Source organism: Talpa occidentalis, unplaced genomic scaffold, assembly GCF_014898055.3.
Source record: "Talpa occidentalis isolate TD23 unplaced genomic scaffold, MPIMG_talOcc4v2.1 talOcc4.14, whole genome shotgun sequence".
In the NCBI taxonomy this organism is placed as follows: Eukaryota; Metazoa; Chordata; class Mammalia; order Eulipotyphla; family Talpidae; genus Talpa; species Talpa occidentalis.
The window spans coordinates 44,511,486-44,531,155 of NW_023601433.1; the positions used below are offsets into that span (position 1 = coordinate 44,511,486).

The window sequence follows — 19,670 nt, forward strand, 5'->3', positions numbered from 1 at the left end:
CATTGATAAGTTTTGTCTGCTCTTGAACTTTTTATAAATGGAATGAGGCAGTGTGTACTCTCTTTGTAAGACCTCTTTCACTCAGTGTGTAATGTTTTGCTAATCTGCCCTATACCTTTTTTTTTTTTAAAGATTTATTTATTTACTCATACAAGAACTGGGGTACAGGCCAGAGGTGTGGGGCATGAGAGGATTCAGCAGAGACAGGGTGGGGAACAGACCAGGTGGATCGACCAAAATACACTGCTGAGGGGAGCAGCGGGCGAGTCAGGAGAGATCTGCTGTGCCATGTGGGTATCTCCCTGGCCGGGGATTGAACTCGTGGTTGCAGTGCCTGTGGATCGCTTCATAGGTTGCATCTTAACCCCTTGTGCCACCAGGGAGGCCCTGCCATATACTTTTAAATATATTACACCACCAGACTTAGGATTCCTTCATCTTGGTTAGGTTTTCAAAGCTCATGGTCAGATGATTTTAGGAACCATTTCTGGTAGGTATTGATGTATTTTTCTTAAGTCTCATCTTTCTCTTTCCTTGCAGGAATTTGTCCATTTTCTGCCTGGGTTCTCTTCTCACATCCTCCACCCTCTCCATGTATCCTGACACTAGGTGTTGCTTCTGTTAGTTTGCTCAGTTACTGTAGGGCTGCCCGGGCCAGCTCAGGCATTCTGTGGCGCTTTCTTGCTTCTGAAGAGGGGGATCCTGGCACCTTCACTTTTCATTTGTGTCTGCCATTGGAGAACTGTAGATAAGAGATAATACATTTATTTATTTGTGTAATGCCTGTTTTTACCTTTGTCATTCATTTCTTAAGAGAAGTTGGAAAGGAAGATCTTATAAGGCATCTGTTTCTGAGGAATAATTTCTACTTTCAATGCAATAATTATTAAAATTGAGATTTCTTGACTTCAGATTTATGACACTATATAGAGGAGACTAATCTACTTAGCCTAAAAAATCACCTTTGCTCAGGAGCTATTATTAGTTAGCAAAATAAAATTCTAGTTGACTTTTAAATATAGAATGTTAGACTTAATTAACCACCTGCTTTGCAGTGCCCTCCATTTCTGAAGTTCTGAGTTTCTAAAGCTTTTCAGCTATGATTAAAGTTAATAAAAAGTTTTATCAACAATGATTTTTTTTCTTTTGGTATATATGGTATACAGTTAGCTTGTGAGGCTTTTTCTTTAGGGATATTTTGGTTAGGATAGTTCTATGTGCTCGGAAACAGACCTCAAGCTACTGTGTCCATATAGAGATAACTTGACTTTTTTCTTGTGTTAGGGTTGAAGTTGGGTAAGAGGGCTGCTGTCCCTCACACTCACAGAACAGCTTCCTTCTATCCTGTTTCTTCACCAGAGGGCCTTGACCTTGACCTTACCCTGTGGTGGAAGCCGGCTGGTATGTCTTGGTAACTTTTAGTAAGAGAAGCTCTAGGTTTAGTGACAGACCAATAGCAAAGAATGGCCATCCAGGGAATACAGGTTCAGGTTAGAAACCCCAAATGTGTCCCAGGGAGGTGCCCAGATTGGGGAGTTTGTATAGAGGGAAAAAGAAGGGTGAAGTTATGGAGGACGAGTTAATGGTCAGGTGGGGTCACAAGGTAAAAGTTCTCTGTCCTTCAAACAGGTTATTCTCATTCTTGTTGGCTTCTTGGAATGTTGGTGTTTTTTCCTAGCAAAGGGGTCAGATCCAGTTTAAAGAGAATGTTAAAGTGGCTTTTTGGTGGTGGCTTTCTCTGGCCCTTTTTAAATATGGCTCCAGGGATGTCACTTTTCACAGTGAAACAGCATCCAAGGGTCTGCATTCCTCTGGAGACCCCGACTTTACCTGACCCTGAGGGTGCTGTGTGATTGCACTGCCTGGTCTGTGGTGGGAACTCACAAGGTAATGGTTGTTTTGGCAGGTGCTTGCTGCATCTCTCACTGCCGGGCACCGTTCTAGCAGGCCCCTCGGGTGGTGGTGGTGAGCAGATAGACAGGTGTGTTGCTCTTCTGTGTGCATGACACTTCCATTTGGGAAACATAGTTAATCTAATAATACTTTTTTCATAAGATTTTATTTAAAAAATTGGAGGCAGTGCTGTTTTTCTCCTTAAAGTGCAGTTGAGTTCTAGTTGAAGAAAGAGAGGGTCGCCTAATAATAATGAGATTCTGAGTTACAGATTCTGTAACTTGAAAGAAATGTTACTGGGAACATGGATTAGGGTTTGTAATAAAGGGCCTAGTCCGCTGTTTAAAATTCACACTCATAATAGAAGGCTTAAGAGACACTTGATGAATGGAATAATGGGAATCATTTATTGAGGAGCCAGAGGAGTTCTTGAGAACAGAAACCTTTCAGATGGCTGCAGGGTGCCCTGGCCTGCGTGCCATTAAGAAGAAAGTTTCCTTGGAGTCCAGGGCTATCTCCTTCTCCAGAGGGGCTGGGAGGGGGTCACAGGGCAAATCACAGGCACACAGTTGTGTGTAGATGTCCCCTCTTCTCTACAGAGCTTACATTGCATTGCTTTCCCGAAATAACTTTGAACAGACTATTTGCCAGCACCTTGAAGGACTCTTGAAGGACATTCCTATTGACCCCCGCAGCCGCTTTGGAGACCATGTGGCGTAGACTGTGAGTGTGTCCAGGCCCAAGGGCATAGGTCAGTGTGCTAGTGCCGAGGCAGTGGAGGTAGAGAATGGCCCCCTGGCCTGGACTCTGAGTTTTGTGCTCTCCAGCGTTACCCTGTGTGTTTCCAAGCAAGTGTAGCGTAACCCTGCGGACACCCTCCAAAATAGTCCTCCCACAGGGCCTAGCATCGGTAGAATGTGAACTTATTTTCTTTAGCATATTTGAGAGGAGAGTCTTAAGTCCATTGATGTGGCTCCAAGTTGAGGACCCGTCTCTAGATTTCAATGGAAACTTTTTTCCTAGAGGTTGCAGGGTTTCTTGTTCTTGAATACAAGATCTGCAAGGAATGAAAATTTAGTGATAAGGTTGCATTTGTCATTTTCCTCCACTGAGTTACAGAGAGGGAGACCTCCTGCTAGAATGAAATAAGAGATGCTTTACAATTTTTAAGACTGAAAAGGCTGCATTTCTCCTTAACCAGGAGCATTTTGATATGGAAGTTGCTTTAATTTCTCCTCAATTGCTGCTATCTGCTCAGGATATGTTACAGATGGGTTATGCTGATTTTGTTAATTTTTGCCAATAATTTAAGCATGGAAGGATTCAGGGAACCTCCCGAGCGATAAGAACACAGCTGCTGAGGATAACTTTGAGAGGAGCGGAGTGGAGCATTTCTTCAACCTTTCATTTGATTTGGGGGCAGTAGCTGCGCCTAAGCAGCTGCAGATGGTGTGTTTTCAACTCACACTGTGGCAGTTTGGGAGGTTTTTGGTTTTTTTTTTTACATCTTTTTGTTTGTAGTGAAGAAAAAGAGCAGTGTGGAACTTAATCAGCTAGATCAAATGTCTATAAAATCTAAGGGTGGTGTTGCTTTATCTTAACTGAAATATTAAACTTTGGTGTAAGGGAGGAAAACTAGCCTGGTGATTTATTGGTGTCTGATTAAACCCCACATTAACTTGCTTCTGAAATGTATGTGCTCTGACTTTCTATTAATGGGTAAACATTTACATTGACCTTTGCCCTTATAACTTACTAGTCCATCAGCCAAAACCCTTTATCTTTTTCTGCCTTCACTATTACAGGATGTATTTGACAGTCCCTGCTGGGAATTTAGGCTTGTATTTTGCATGATACTGGTTAGTGTGTTTTATTGATCAGAATAGTCTGAAGGAAAAAGGCCAGGCTTCTAGAGAAAGGGAAGGTTCTCAGGGGTCCTGCCTTCAGGGGAAGAGGGGGAGTTGATGCCAAAGAAATTGGAAATATTCTAATAATCCTCATAGAAGTGGTTTTTATATGGCACCCTCCCACTAAGTGTTCTGTGTTATTCTTGGACTCAGAATAAAGACCTGTTGGACCTCATCGCTAATCCTGTGGGCGATTCTTACATTGTTGTGTTTAAAACTGTCTTGGCTTCCTGTTTCTCAGATGGTGGGTATGTTCTGTGGATTAAGAAAGCACAGAGCACCTGAAAAATCATATTCTGTGCTCCATAAATCGAGAGGAACCAATTTGCGATTCATTAAGCACATTTTTTTTTTTTTTTGCCATGATGGCTTACTTTGCATTTTAGATATAATATAATGGGTGGCTTCCAAAAATCTGGTCCTTATATTCTTGGCTTTGTAATGGTAGCTCTATTTTGTTCATAGTTTTTAATCCTTGTACAGTCTTCTGAATGTTTAGATTCCAAGTAATTTCCAGAATTGTTGGAAGACAGTTCCATGTTTGCCACCTTTGGAGAATGTGCAGAATTTTGCTAACACCTAGGGGTATTTCCTTTTGGCCCCTGTATTAAAAGTGGGTGATTGCTAGAGATCACCTTCAACTTGGCCTTTTACTTCTCATCCTGAACACCTCCTGCCCTAACTACTAGGATACCTTTTCACAAGAGCATAACCTGAAGGTTCATATAAAAATGTTAACATTTTCAGTATTATCTTTTGGAGTAGAGACATTAAAAAGTATTGCTCATTCTACTCTGAGTTCTTGAAAAGCTGAAGTATAAGGCGAAGATCAGCGAACATCCCTGACCCATTGGCTGCTGTAGGCACAGAGTGATATTTTAAAACTCATTTTAGAAATGTGAATTCCAGTTCCTATTTCTCTATTGTATTGTCTTTATTCTACTTCACTCTGTGTATTCACTTTATTCTACTGTTATCAGGCCCCTGTCCTGGAGTTCTAGTTGGTTCAGAGCCATGGAAAAAGATGTTGAGATGATGCCCTTCTCTGTGCTATGGAAGATCACCCTCAGACCCTTCGCTTGGGGTGTGTGTGTGTGTCTGACGTCATGCTTGGCATTGTCACTGTAGTGTGGAGCTTTGGGTTTGTTTTTTTTTTTTTTTTTTTTTTTTTTTAGGAGTTGGAAACAAATACTGGAACATTTACAAATATTTTATCAAGATTTCTCAGGTTTTTTTATGCATTTCATTGAAAAAGCTACAAAAATAAGCAAGGATATTTCCTTCCTGATGTTTCCCACAGTCCTGGGTTTACTGTCTTCTTGATATGGGTACTGTCAGAGCTAAAGAAACACAAACTGAAAAAGTGTCAACCTTTATTATTAGAGTTGACATAGAAAATTATATTCCCATAAATGTAGTCATGGTCCCATAAATGTACTCATGGTCATCATAATATAGGAGAAAGTTTTTTTTTAAAGAATTGTGCAATGCATTGTAATTGTGCTTATAGGAAATTAATATAATAACACAAGCATCCATAACTTTTTGTTGCTCTGCAATGGTAACCAGTTAAACAGTAGAAGTAGTAGAAGCGTAGTTTCCCATATTAAATGCTATAGTATATTTTGAACAAATACCATACATGTCAGTATCATGCAGTTTGAGATTTTAATGTGATAAGGGAGCTTGCTTACTTCATGCTTATTAATTTTATCTAATCAGGGTCAGACTGATGGCATGCTATTTTCAGGGGGTAATTTGTATATAAATAGTGGTTTTTATGTTTTGTTTCAATGAAGTACCTCTCATGAAGTACTTTGATAGAAATGGAAGAAGAAATTTTAAAGCACTTTCAGCAAGTTCAGTATATTCATTCTAACTTTTATCCACAAAGTGAGCAAATGGTGTATTTCAAACATCTTTGATATGTCCTTGGTGGCTGAGTCCAACAATTTATTCTGTAAAGAAACAGTTCATTTGTCTTCTGGTGAATGAAAGGGTTTCTGGATTTTGTGTACTTTTGTGTTATGCTGACAACTAACTATAAAGTAGCACCCTGGTGATACTGCCCTAAAGATCAAGATGAGTCATGGACTCACCATACAAGTTTAACAACTTAACTGGTCTGGGGTAGTTTGATGTGGGTGATTATCCTGGGTAGCTTTCAGAGAAACAGGATTACAGTTGTGGCATCCAAACCATTGGAAAAGAGGTTATTTGCTATTTTTTTTTTTTTAATAGCAGCCTCTATAATGTGGGGAATGAGGTAGGGGATGAGTATTAGAGGTTTGACTTCGGCCTATAGTGAGGAATAGCTTAGTAGATAAGAAGGTCTTCAGAAGATTGATTTCTGAGCTGGAAATTTAAGTCAGAGTCACGAAACACAGTAGTCTCTTTGGCCAGGCTGACCTGCCCAGCTCTTGGTGGGGGTTTCGTGCCTCTCTTACATGGACAGCTGGTCGACCCTCTACTGCACACATACCACCTGGTGTTTGTGATACATGCACGGAGATGTGGGTGTGCAGCAGATTAAGCAAAACTTTTATTAACTTGGTCACCTGTTAACACCAAAAAGTAAAAATAAATTTTCTTTTTAAATGAGAAGAGGACTATATACATTGTTCACACTGTGCTGAGTTGATCTAGAAGACCGGGTCCAAGCGTACATATGGCAGGTGGTTTTACTCTGCAGTAGCCTCCCTCCACCCCCCCCAAGCCCCATCAGACAGTGGTCCTCTTGAGACCCTATCCCTGAAGATTCTCTATCCACTTCCCTTAAGAGGTAAAAGATAGGGTGTGGGTGGGAAATAGGAACTTGAGCAGGTAAACTCACACCTGTGCCTGAAAACTGCAAACAAAGCAGCTCTTCCCTGCTACTGGGTCAAAGGTTGCTAGATAAGGGAAAAGGAAGGGCCCATGCAGTTTCCCTGCAAGTTGTACTACCAGCACAGAAATGGTTCTGAGCTAAGCTCTGTGCAACTTCTAGTAAAGAAGGTCAATAATTATGTGAAGACTTAGGGGTAGAAATTTAACCCCAAGGAATAATCACAGTTGATCCAAAAGATGTTTCTATGAGGATGCTCAATGCAGTATTAGTTATAATGTCAGAAACTGGAATATTGACAGTGAGACATTAAATTGTGAGTCTCCATATGATCAGGTAATTTAAATCAATTAAGTATATTGTTTTATAAGGCCTTTTAATGATATGGGAAAATACTCAAGGAATATGAAATGCAGAACTTTTCCTGCTAAGCAATATATATAATTCCAATTTTGCAGGAAAATTAAATATGCATATGCATTAACAGTACTAGGATACATTAAAAAATTTACAATGGTTATTACTTGTGGTTGTGTTACATGTAATTACCGTTTTCTTTTGCAGTGTCTCTTTTCCAGTTTTTCTAAAATGAATATATTAATTTTATAATAGGAAATATTTGAAAAAGATGAGGCAGATAGGTATCCTCTCTCAGTCTATTTCCTGCTTCAACATAGTTTTGATTGATTTTATTTTATGTTTTCTTTCATGATTTGTTCTTAAAGTGTATTTAGCAGCAGTTTGCAATGCAAGTAATTGGCAGACATTTATGAAGAACTGACTGTGAGTTATACATATGTGATTTTGGTACAGGTTCTTTACCATAAGGCATTTGTAATAGTAAGTTTAATGTCATGTAGGCAAATCTCCTTTGAAAGTTATTTGCTGACCTTGTATGTTTTCAATCTTTTGATTACTGTCATTCATTTATACTTATTATATAGGAAAATACATAAGAAAAATACATATATATATTGATATATATGTTTACGAAGTTATACATATATATACTCTAAAAGTATTAATTTTAGGAAATTTAATTTTTAATATTAATAATATGGTAAGGCACTGAATGACATGCGCCTTTTACATACATTATTTAATCCTTACAGTTACTATTCCTTGACTAAGGGGCATCTTTCTTAGCTCCTCCTAAGAGTTAAGGTTAGAGACTTTGGCATTTACTTAAAAATATCATTAATGCTTTTTGCTTATCTTTGAGAGCAGAGATCTCTTGACTCCAATAACATCCATATCTTTTTAGCAGTATAATTACTATACTTTTGATACTATGCTTTTTGACATTTACATTAAAAATAAAAATTAGCTAATTTGTAAGTTATAAGGTCTCAAAAAATAGTTCTTTCCTCTTTCATGCCTGCTAATGCATCTATTAAAATTCTCAAATGGCTTATTAAATTAAGTGCTGTGTCAAAGGCTAATTGTCTCTCTGAATTAGTCTACATGACTTATGAAAGCATGATTTAAGAATCATGCTTGAGTAGCAACTCTGAAGTCAGTTTTTAGTATCTATCAAATTGTAATGATTATAGTTGAAAAGTATTAATAGCATAGGAAGACCATTCTCATGCTGTTACAAAAGATGCCTCTAAAATATATTTAGCTTGAAATTCCTCTTGCTTGTTAGCCTTGCACGTCTGAGGCACAGATATGTGGTATGAATGTGCTGTGTCCCCAGCAGCCCTGCTGACTGCATCTGGCCACCTGGGCAGCCAGTGCCCATATGATGCGTTTAAGTAGAAGTGTAAGGTAGTATCTCATTGTGGATTTAATTGCATTTCTCTGATTATAAGTGATGTTGGACAGTTCATATACCTGTTGGCCATTTGCATTTCCTCTTTGGAGAAGTGTCTGTTTAACTCTTCTGCCCATGTTGATGCGTGTGAGCTTTTTGTAGATCTATGGAGTGCAAAAATTTTCTCTCAATCAGTAGAGTGTTTCTTTGTTTTGGTTAATATTGCTTTCTGTTCAGAAGCTTTTTAGTTTGAGTAATCCCAGTTGTTTATCTTTTCCTTCACTTTGCTTTGGGGGACACCAGTGAGAATGGCACATATTAAAAACAAATAAAACCAGTCAACAACAAATACTGGCAAGGCTGTAGAGAAAAAGGAACTCTCCTATACTGCTGGTGGGAGTGCAAATGGGTACAACCACTATGGAAAGCTGTGTGGAGGTTCCTCAGACTACTAAAAATGGAGCTACCATACGATCCAGCAATTCCACTCCTAGGTATCTAACCAGAGGACACAAAAGCATTAATTCAAAAGGTACCTGCACCCCTATGTTTATTGAAGCACTATTTACAATAGGTAAGATATGCAACCCAAATACCCAAAAGTAGATGACTGGATCAAGAAAATGTGATATATATACACAGTGGAATACTTTTCAGTAATCAAAAAAGATAAACTCATGCCATTTGTTGCAACATGGATGGAGCTGGAAGGGATTATACTCAGTGAAATAAGCCAGAAGGAAAAAAAAAACAAATCAGATGGTTTCACTTATAGGAGGGGTACAGGGGAACCAAATAAGGGATCAGGAAAAAAAATAATAAATAACCAAAATTAACAGGCAACTATAAGTCGGAGACATTCTGCAGGGGAGAAGAAGGGAAAGGGGTCAAAACAGGGGAGGGAAGAGCACAAGGGACTATGGTGATGGTGCACGGGTGCATTAGTGGTGGGAATTTTATGGGGACTACACCTGAGAGGAGAAAGCAAACATGGATGTAAAATAGATATAAATGAGTAAATTTAAGATTAAATAAAAAAAATAAGTGTATTGCTGCAGAATAAGAAATCTTGCATTTTCTCCTTATTTTTAATACTATTTAAGCCATTATATATTGCTTGTCAGTATGATTTTAGTGGAATGAATGAGATGTTGAAGTCACTTTGATTCAGAATGCCTCTTAGAGTACCCAGCATGGTGTAGGGATTCTGAGCTCATACCTCCTGGAACAGGTTGATTCTTGATTTCCACATCTCCACGTGGGGACAAAATACCTGTGGTGAAAGTTGGTTGGGAGATTACTGCTGATCCTTATCAGCGCTTTGCCTGGTAGCTGACACATGCACAGCAGGTGCTGAGTGACTCTTCCTCATGTAGTCTGTGCCCAAATCTTATATGACTGTTCAGAGCCCAGGAACAGGAGGCAGCTAGAGAGGAAATGAACATCACTGCCTTTGACAGCCTAGTGAGTTTTGAATGAGTAGACAGCTTTTTTTTTTTAAAGTCGGAACATTAAGGACATAAAATTTTGATGTGAAGAGTACTGTTCCTCTCATGACTGATAATAGGAATCAGAAACCAAGTAGACTTGAAAAAAGCTGACTTGGATTCTTGCAGGGGAGTTCCCCTCAGGCCTGCGTGATTCTTTTCCTTGGAAGATTCTTACGATGGATAAGGAAGAGATCTGGAAATGTGTGTCCTCCTACTTGCTGTAATCGATCCCCATCTTGCAGTCATGTCCTTTAGTTTGAAATGTGCCATTCAGCAAGTGTGAAGGAAGATAGCATGGGGGCAACAGGTATAGACTAACAAGAGAGACTTCTTAAAGTGAATTGTGAACTCTGTATCTATCAGGTCCCTTCCCGTAAAACTTGTGGATCACTTAACTTCTGGATTTCAAGTGTCTTTTTTCCTGGATACTCTCCCTTAGTCAAAAGTTGGTAACTGGATCCCTCCTGATAGTTTTTACTGGGGCTGAGAAAAAGAAATCTTGGCCTAAGACTTTCCATGGCCCTGTAACTGGTGTGAGAGCACATCATTGGGCCTGCCCCTTACCTATCACCCAGCAAGAAGTGAGTCCAGGACCTTGCTGTGTTCCCAGCAGCACTTGGACCCACTTGTCACCACACTCTCTTCCTCGGTTCATGCCCAATGTCTGGCCTTCTCTTCCTACTCTGATTCCTGGTCTTGCAAATCCTCTGACTTGACCTTGAGCCCAGCCCTGTATGACTCCACTCTCTTGACCTTTGACTCTGAAGAACTCCCCTCATTTGAACACGTCCCCCAACCCCCATTTCTGGGCACCACGCTCTTCAGTTCTCTGACTACTTATGGTTATTTCTCCCTTGCCATTGCTGACCTCTCCTCCCTTGAACACCTTTGAAATGTTGGCAGTTCCCTTGGTCTTCATCCACGTCTTTTCCTGTCTGACTTTTTCCCAACTGACTTGGGCATTCTGGCAATGTTTAAAAGTAAATGAGTCCTTTTGATTCTCTTATTTTCCCCCACACATCTCTTCATACTCTGTTCTTCTTGGTATTGGACTATCACCATCAGCCTAGTCTGCCAATTAGATAAAGTGTGGTCTCCTTCTTAACTCCTAACATCTGTTCAGTTGGTCACCATCCTCTGCCACTTCTGCTTCAAAAATGCCTCTTCAGTCCATCCTTTTCATGGCCCCTGCTCCTGTCTGATTTCAGGGTGCATTTCTCTAGCCTGTGTGTCCAGTGTGATCACCACATGCCCCATGTGGTAATTTAACTTAAAATTAGTTGAAAGTCCCTCAGAGTTCACTTCCTTGGTTTCGTGCACTGCAGTTCAGGTGTTCAGTAGCCCCGTGTGGCTCCTGATGCCATATTGGACAACACAGAGGGAACATTCTCTTTGCTACAGAAGTTTCTATTGGACATCACCGTCTAGCTAATCTTCCACCACCAGTTTCTCATCTTCTCCATCTCACCCTTCATCTTAGTGCCAGAATTTTCTTCATTGAGGCAGTGATCTAGCTGTGGCACTGCTGTTTATAAACTCTATAAGGTACTTGAGTAAAATCTCCCCATTCCTTCACTGTCCTACCCTCCAAGCTGGGACGTTCCTGCCTGTCACCCTTTTGTCCATGCATGGCCCTGCTGCCTCTCTCCCTTTGCGTAGCACCTTTCAGTGTTTGGAAGGCTCATTCTTCCTGTCTTCTACAGTCTTAGCTGCTCTGCCTCTGTCTGTGGAAGTGGCATTTCCTCATTGCTGGAAAACTTGTGTTTACTGTGCTGGTCTTTTCCTTGTCAGGGTCAGTGGAGGTGTGATTTGTCTTTGTAGCCTCTGAAATAGTTTTTTAAAAAATGATTCATGGCTTTTAAGTTGACAGCCAACTTTTTTTTTTTTAATCACAAGTTCACCTATTAAACATTCTACAAGATGAAAATAATATGAGGAGTTGACTTTGACAGTATGCTTTGAAAGAATTCATTTTATCTACCTGGTTGAAAAATGTTCAATCAAGGAGAAGTAAGTTTGTTATCTGTGGACTGTTCCAACTTGGCTTGACCATTTGGCATTTTGGGAAAAATTCTAGGTATATTAAACAGAATCTGTATCATTAATCTCTAGTTTTTCTTTTTCCTGAATCCAGAACATCCCCAAATGGGCCAAGTTTCACCTCTAGCAGAAATATATTTAAGGCACAAAAAGACAGGAAACCTCGTGTGTTCAAGAGGCCATGATTAATCATGAAAAAAGACTTCCCTGGTCATCAGTGTTGTGAATTACCTTTGATTGTTGCCCCAGAGGTTTTTAAACAATGCACCACTGTAAAATTTTAGTTAGAGAGGAGCTGTGGGGAAGACAGGAATATCCATCCATTTAGAAATTGAGTCCTGAAACTCCCTTCCACTCTTAACTGTTCTTGGATGGTGTCCACGGCTTCCCGGGAGAGCATCAGGCCTTAGTTGGAGGGCTGTAGCTGTCGGACGGGAAGCCTTCATCATGTCTGTCTTGTGCCTGGCCTGTGGCTGGATGCAGCCTCAATCTTTAGCCATGGCCGCTAGTAACCCTGTCTCCCCTTTTAATTCACCCCAGTCTCAGGAGGGGGGTGTTACTGCTTTCCTGGAGGTACAGTTGTCCTGAAGATTTGTCTTGGGGTCTGCTGGCCACAGGAAAGAACTTGCAGAGAGTGAGCAGTTGCAGAGTGTGTGTGTGTGTGTGTGTGTGTGTGTGTCCCCGTCCCCTGAGGCTTCCATTTCTCTCGGGAGTGACTGCCGGCCTCCTGCCCTGGACCTGCAGTGTTGTGTTTGGGGAGCTCAGAACTCCTTCTGCTGACTGTGCTGCTAGCTCAGAGAGACCACGTGGTCACCCAGCACTCCTTTCAATTTAAAACAAATTACATAAACAGACACCCTCAGGCCAAAAAAAAAAAAAAAGCCAATTTCAGACAGCAATAGTTTGATTCTCAAGTCATCCTAGCAACCCAATTCTCTCATCCTGTCATATTCATAACTCCAGCTTCACAGAGGGTGAGGCCTTTGCCCAGATGAGGCAGTCTTGCCCTGACAGGCCAGAAGTAGCCAGAATAAGTTAGAAGTAACTTGATTGAGAATGAAAGGGAGTGCTGATTTGGCTGTCATTTATTAGGGAGGGTAACTGAAAAAAAAAAAAAAAAGTTGATGTTATAATTTTTGTTTTCACAATTACTTTCTAATGGTGCTTAAAACAGCACAGCACAGATATGCAAATGTAGGATTTTTGTTTTCTTTCCCTTTTTTGGGGGGTGGGGGAGTGTGGTAAACTCTGTGACCATCACTACCCTTTCATTTGAAATCTCAGAACGGCTCTCATTAGTTTATTGCTCCTTCCAGAGCTGAACTTGAAGTTCTCAAGCATCCTGGCAAGCACCCAGAAAAGCTAAAGGTCTCACTTTCAGAGTCAGTTCAGGGCCAAGGGTGCCCATTGGGAAGGCAGTAAACTCCGGCATGGATTATTTGCCCATGATTCTGGCAAGAGCCCTACGGAGCTCAAGCCCATGCGATTGCTTCCTGATATTTAGTATATTCATTGCTAAACTCGCCGTTTGATTAGTCTTGAGCACCACACATTCAGGAAGGTGCTTCTCACCTTGAGTAGGAGATGCCTAGGAAGATACACGATTAATGAATAGTCTGTTTATTACTTTTGAGCGATGCACTCGCTCACTTAGCTGGGCCTGCTAGGTTTGTGTTGCCACCTTCCTCCAGCCCTGCAGAGAGTAATTACAGTCATTTTAGTGGCAGGCTCAGGCCTTGCACAAATCTGTCTTAAGGACTCTGCTCAGTCCTGCAGCAACACACCTGAGAGGGGAATTGCTTCAGATCTCAGAGCGGGTGGGCGGTACTTTTCCCATGTGCAGCCCTGCTCCCTGACCTCTGGATGAATATCAGGGCTGCTTCCTGCTGGTGAGCCCCATGGGTGGGCACATTGCCTTGCACACCATCCATTTGTGGGTTGCCTCAGAGTTGGTAACACATTTTGATCTGATAGCATACAGATGATGCAACTTCCTGCAACAGGTAAAAATTTGCCCTTGGCCAAAATTCTTACTGGCAGAGCTTTGCTGCAAAACTGTCAACATTCTGTTGTCCTGAATCCTCCTGCCAAGTGGTGCAGTGAGGGGGGAATGCAAGATGTCAGAAAGCAGCCATTGGATTAGCTCTGCTGTCAGATTCATGGAGCTGTTACTGGCCTGGCAGAGTGGGCAGCTTTGCAGCAGCAGCAGGATTCCAGCTAGCCAGCAGCAGCTCTGTTGTTTATTAAAAAAAAAATATGCAATCTGAATCTAGGACCCCCATTGCCATTCTTGTTACCTTCCGGGTTTTAGAGCAGTTGTCTGGGTGCTGTCTTCCCAGGGGATACTCATTATTTACTAAGGGGAGCAAAGTTTCTGGATCCTGGATCCGGTGGCTTTCAGGTCATTAGGTAATTGCTTAATTAGCAATTAGTGAATTAAATTTAAATGAACATGCTAAAAATCCTAAGTTTAGAAGTCTTTTGTTGAGTGTACGCTTGTGAGAGAGAGAGGAGAACACACAGATGAACTCAGGAACCAGCTTCAAGTCAGAGAATAACATTGTGTCACAGAAGGCAGCTCCTTAAATGCCTCCTTCCCACCAGACCAAGAAAGTTTGGGGGTTCAGGTGCCTCTAAGTCCTGTTTTCTGGTTCCTCTCTCTGTCTGGCTCAGCAGTGTCTAAGCTTTAGGTCTGTGTGATATTTCTAGAATGGACAGCAGGTTTCTTCTGTTATACACAAGGTGTCTTTGAAAGAACATTAAAACTATAAGCAAGTAAAAGTCGAGGCCAGAAGACCCTGTCACTATTGGGGGAGGCTAAATTGGAGCCTCTGCCATGTAAAGGTCAGAGAACTCTTGGACTGCAGTGCACGTTATGCTTGGAGCTCTATCAGGAGGAGGTCGTTGCCACTGCTGCAGAGGTGCTGGGTGAGGGAGGTTGTGCCTGGTTGGGTTAAAACTTTTTGGTAGATCTGTTCAGGAGGTGCCATGTTTCCCACCCCCACTTACACCCAGCCACCTTGGACTAGCTATCAGGACTGGGTGGAGCTGAGCTTCTGGGTGACTGGGGCGTGGTAGAGGGAGGGAGAGAGAAGAGCAAGCTAGCAAGAAACTCAGCATTAGAAATCCTTAATGTCAGCCTGTTGACTCACTGACATCCAGATTGGTTTTAAGGAAGATTTCTCTAGTCTTTTTCCTCTCCTTCTTTTGTCTCTGACTACTGCTTTCACCTCTATCCCCAGCTTCAAACCCATTGTTAACTTTTCTTCATAAAGGTAGCATTCTGTAGCCATTATTAGTGAATTGGAGCAATTTTGAAAACAGCATGGGAAGTCATTCAACCATGGACTTTCCAGCCCTTGTGGACAATAGTATTAATATTTATTCTGAGTTACTCATTAGTATGCAAGTGTTTCTGGGGACCCATTGGATCCTCTAAATGAGCATTGAATAATGCTTTCCATTTATTTATAATGAAGCTAAGATTTTTCCCTTTGAAAATTTTGAAGGAATAAATCGCAAATTTCAAATATCTCTATAAATCAGGTTTTATTTATTTTTGTTACTCTACTAAATTATATTATAATGAATTACATTAATTGGAAGAAAATGGTCATTTGTTGCATAGACTCTAATTTCTAAGGCTCAGTTCCTCTCTGCCACTGAAAGAGCACTATAGACAGTTTATATGACAGGCAGGATTCTGAAGACCCCTATTGTGGGGGGAGCACAAAAGATGACTCTGCAGACCTGACGCCTGTTCCAGCTGGATGCAGTGAGATTAGTGTGCTGGGAGAGTGTCCAGACCCCGGGCCTTCTCTCCTTTGTGAAGAAGGTGACAGCTGAAAAGAGTTAGGATACACCCTGTGACAACAGTGACCCTGGAGACAAAGAGTAGTGTGCTTCTGACCTTCTTTGCCCTGCTGCTTGCCTCCTCTGGGAGGGTGAGGGTAGAGGGAGGCTGTGTCCTGTTAGGTTGAAACTTTTTGTTAGATTTGTTAGGGGTGTGCCCTGTTCCTGCCCCCATTTCTAGATCTGTTGGTCAGGTTAGGTTGAAACTTTTTGTTAGATTTGTTGGGGATGTGCCCTGTTCCCTGTTTCCATTTCTAGATTTGTTGGGGATGTGCCCTGTTGCCTGCCCCCATTTCTAGATCTGTTTTGGGTGTGTCCTGTTCCCTGCCCCCTCTTGCAAGGAGACTGCTTGGTCTAACTACCAGGAACGGGGCGGAGCTGGGCAGCCGGGTGATGCTATATAACACGGGAGGCTGGTGTCCCTGGCTGCTCCTTGGTCGTTTGCTAATGCACCGTCAGTTATAGTTGAGGACCCAAGCTTGCATTTTTCTCTTGTCTTTCATGATTTCTGTTTTTTTTTTTTTTTTTTTTTTTAACGGAGTTTCTTAGAGTGAGGCTTTCTTCATTGCCTCAAGGCTGTTTGGAACAGAGATGATCTGCCTTGCAGGTAAGTAGTCTTTGTATGAATGAAAGGGAATAGCGACAGGAAGGACGCAGTGTCCTATCCCAGCTCATAGTCCCAACTGGATCCTCAGTCGTCAGTTGACCAGTCACTTCCACCGGTGAAGGGCAGTTGGAGGTAAAGGAGGGGATGCCTGAAAAGGACAGTGTAAGCGCTCAGCAGGAAGCAGCTTGGTTCCTGGTTAGCTGCTGCTGTTCTTCAGTAGTAGGCCCTTGCTACTGCTTCTGTAGAATCTCCTCTAACTTGGCTGCATGTTGAGGTCATGGGTGGAGTGGAGGAATTTGAGAAACTGCAGATGCAGGGGCCCTCGCCCAGAGATTCCAATCTAACTGAAGTAGGTGCAGCGTGGACATCAGGAGTTCCCAGAGCTCCTCAGGGATTGTAACAGGAAGCCTGGGATGGGGCCCCCCTCTGTTTTAGACCTGAGACCCCTGTATATCAGCACAGCCCACTGGAGGGCTGCAGCTCTGCTATTCCTCTCATAGAACATTCTAGCCTAGACAGTCTATGTGATTTGGGGGACTTCCACTGCTAGGTAAATTAGATGGTGTTAGATCATTTCTGATTAGATCTAAGTATGTGATATTTAGGGGACTCAGGCATTGAGAGTTGTAGGATTGGGAGAAACTTCAGTGGGAATATCAGAGCCTATCAATTTTCTGAAAGTCTAAAAGGGAATGTAGTTATTAACATGAGGCCAGGGAAAGAAGAATGGACTCCACTCCCTTTATTCCTGGTCTGAGGATTTTCTTCCAGGAAGAGAATGAGGATGGAACGTACAGGAACAACAAATCTGAAGACATAGTCATTCCGAACAGAGCTGTTGGAATGCATGATGAGGAGCAATAACTGAGGTTGTGGGAAGAACCCCCACTCTGACTCTTCTGGGTATCTGCCAGTATCTCCCCTACATGCTTTGCCTTTGACACCAGCCCCTCTGACTCAGGTTTTTCTTATATTTTCACTCTTCCTCTTAGCACCAGCTGCTCATTTTTATTCATTCACTTTCATTTTTATTCATTCACTTACTCACCACCGCCCCCATCATGGGCCGTAGCCACTTTCCAGCTCCAGCTCTATTTTCCTTTCCCTTTCGTTTGGTTCATGTCCTATGTTTGCTTTTTCTGTTATCAGTTATGTGAAGTCATGCAGTGCAAGTCTGTTATAGTCCGGATGGAGCAATGGAGTGAGGTCATTGAGAGACTGGAGGGGAGTAGGATTTTGAGAGGTAATGGGGGATGGGGCCAGTTATGTGTAGACTAGAGCCTAGGGATTTCTAGAGGGTCAGGGGTCTGGCCTTTGGGCAGAAGTCAGGGCAACAGTGGGGAGTGCTCGGGTCTCAGTGTATGGAGGGGGTGCTAGACCAGCTTGTGTGTTAGCATCGACCATACAGACCTGCCAGACGGTGCCTGTCCGAGTGATGTCTCTGCCCTTGATGTGTGCACAGAGAAGCACACCCCTTTACAGATCATCATTCTGGCTCTGTAGGGATTGCTTATTTCACAAGAGGACTTTTTTTTTTTTTTCAAATGGGATATCTTTATTTTGTTCTCAGTGTTGCTGAGAATTTCTCTCTTTTCATTTTATTTTGACAAGGTGTGGGAAAATTCTTTCCACTCTCTAACTTTCAAGATGCCTAGCAACGTTTTATAGATAGTTGGAAATGTTTCTCTTTAATCATTTTAGTGGAGCCATAATAAATCATTTTATGAAAAGCACTCTAGAGACAGTAAGTCTTTCTAATAGTTATTTCAGAATTCTTAATTCTACTGAACTGAATTTTTTTTTTTTTTTTTTTGAAATGTAACATAGTCTCTAGGTCAGGTCTTAAAAGCAGTGCCCAGGTTCATATCCCATTTGCTTTCAGGAATATCTTTTATTTTCAAATTTTTAAAAATTAAATTTATTTTATTTATTTTTAATTGAGGTAATATTTGGATACCCCCATCAGGTATTACCACTGTAGTGTGCCCACTGCCAAATCACCTCACCCATAGTCCACCACCATAGTCAATTTATGTTGAGGAATATCTTGAAATGTGGGTTCAAGTCCAGAGGAGAATGCATTCAGTGGCCCGGCCGTGGCTGGTCCTGGTCTCCCAGCCCCTTTCCTGGGGACACAGCAAGAACTCAGTCAACTTGCTGCATCATAGGACTTGCGTAAAGCAAATGAACATTTCTTGACTCTTAGGAGTTTGGCCAGATATGTGAACCTTTTACAGATAGCTTTGTGAAGAATACAATATTTAATTTAGAACTTTCAGAAAAATATCTCATTTTTTCTTCAATGTGTGGCTTTTGTGTATGTTGTCCATGTGTGTCATGAGATAGAGTAATTCATGCAGTTCCTCTCTTCAGAATCTTTTTTTATTTTTATTTTTATTTGCAGCTGGTGTCTGGGTTTCCTAGGTATTTGAACATGCCTGATAGGTGTAGATATAGGGTTGGGACACTGTTAAAACTGAGAATCTTTTGAGGTTAAGAATTACCAGGAACTGATTCTTCATTACTTGCAATACCTTTTCCCCTTGCATTGTTCTAGTTGGACTACAGAAAAGTATGAAATGTAGGATTTAAGGAGAGAAAGACATTTTCAGCTCACTTTCTTTTTTGTGAACATATGAAAAGAATAAACTAAAGTTGGAAACATGAGTACTTATTTTTATTTTACATCAAGAAATTAGTCTTCTTGTTAGTTTTCTAAGGTGCTTTCAAGGAAGGTTATATAAAGGTCCTGAAAAATACATATTTTTAAAGTCTAGAAAACTTAGGTAACCAGGTCTTGGTTAGCCATAAACATTCCTTTCTTTGTTGATTCAGAATGTTTTTCTTAGTCTTCTTATGTCTTAGGACCAGAAGTATATAAACAGTCTGATAAATTAGTTTTAGTTTTATTTTCATATAGAAACCACAAGTTATTTTTGTTTAAGACCAGCAGTCTTAATTTATAATAGAACATGACTGTTTCATTTTAGATGCAAACATTATAGGTGGTCACAATCTTATCCCAAAATTGAGAACCTTTAAAAAACCAGCGGCAGGTGGTCCCATTCAGCTCTAGCAGTTTAGATGTGTTTACCTCCGGAGATGGAGTGAAAGTAATTGTATCTGGCAGATAGCAGAGTAAAATTGTCGTCACTGCTAATTATTCAGTGACTTCTATCTATGCAGTTTCCCATTTTAATTCAGACAGTAAGTGTCTGCAAATGTCTGTGCTAAATATTCCTCTTGCTCTCAGACTGCCTCTAAGAGTGTATGTGTGTGTGCGCGTGTGTGTGTACATGTG

At 41.3% G+C, this 19,670-nt stretch overlaps 1 protein-coding gene across 5 annotated transcripts in view; it reads left to right on the plus strand.

Moving 5' to 3' along the window:
- The window catches only part of SIPA1L2 (signal induced proliferation associated 1 like 2), a 224,180-nt gene that overhangs the window by 12,032 nt on the left and 192,478 nt on the right, over window positions 1–19,670 (plus strand). The window contains exon 1 of one of the 5 annotated variants that reach the window (XM_054694988.1): window positions 16,280–16,369. The exons of the other annotated variants lie outside the window; for them this stretch is intronic. The gene's annotated coding sequence lies outside the window, so the exon portion shown is untranslated. Of the gene's footprint in view, window positions 1–16,279; window positions 16,370–19,670 lie in introns of those variants that run through there. 5 annotated transcript variants of the gene reach the window in all.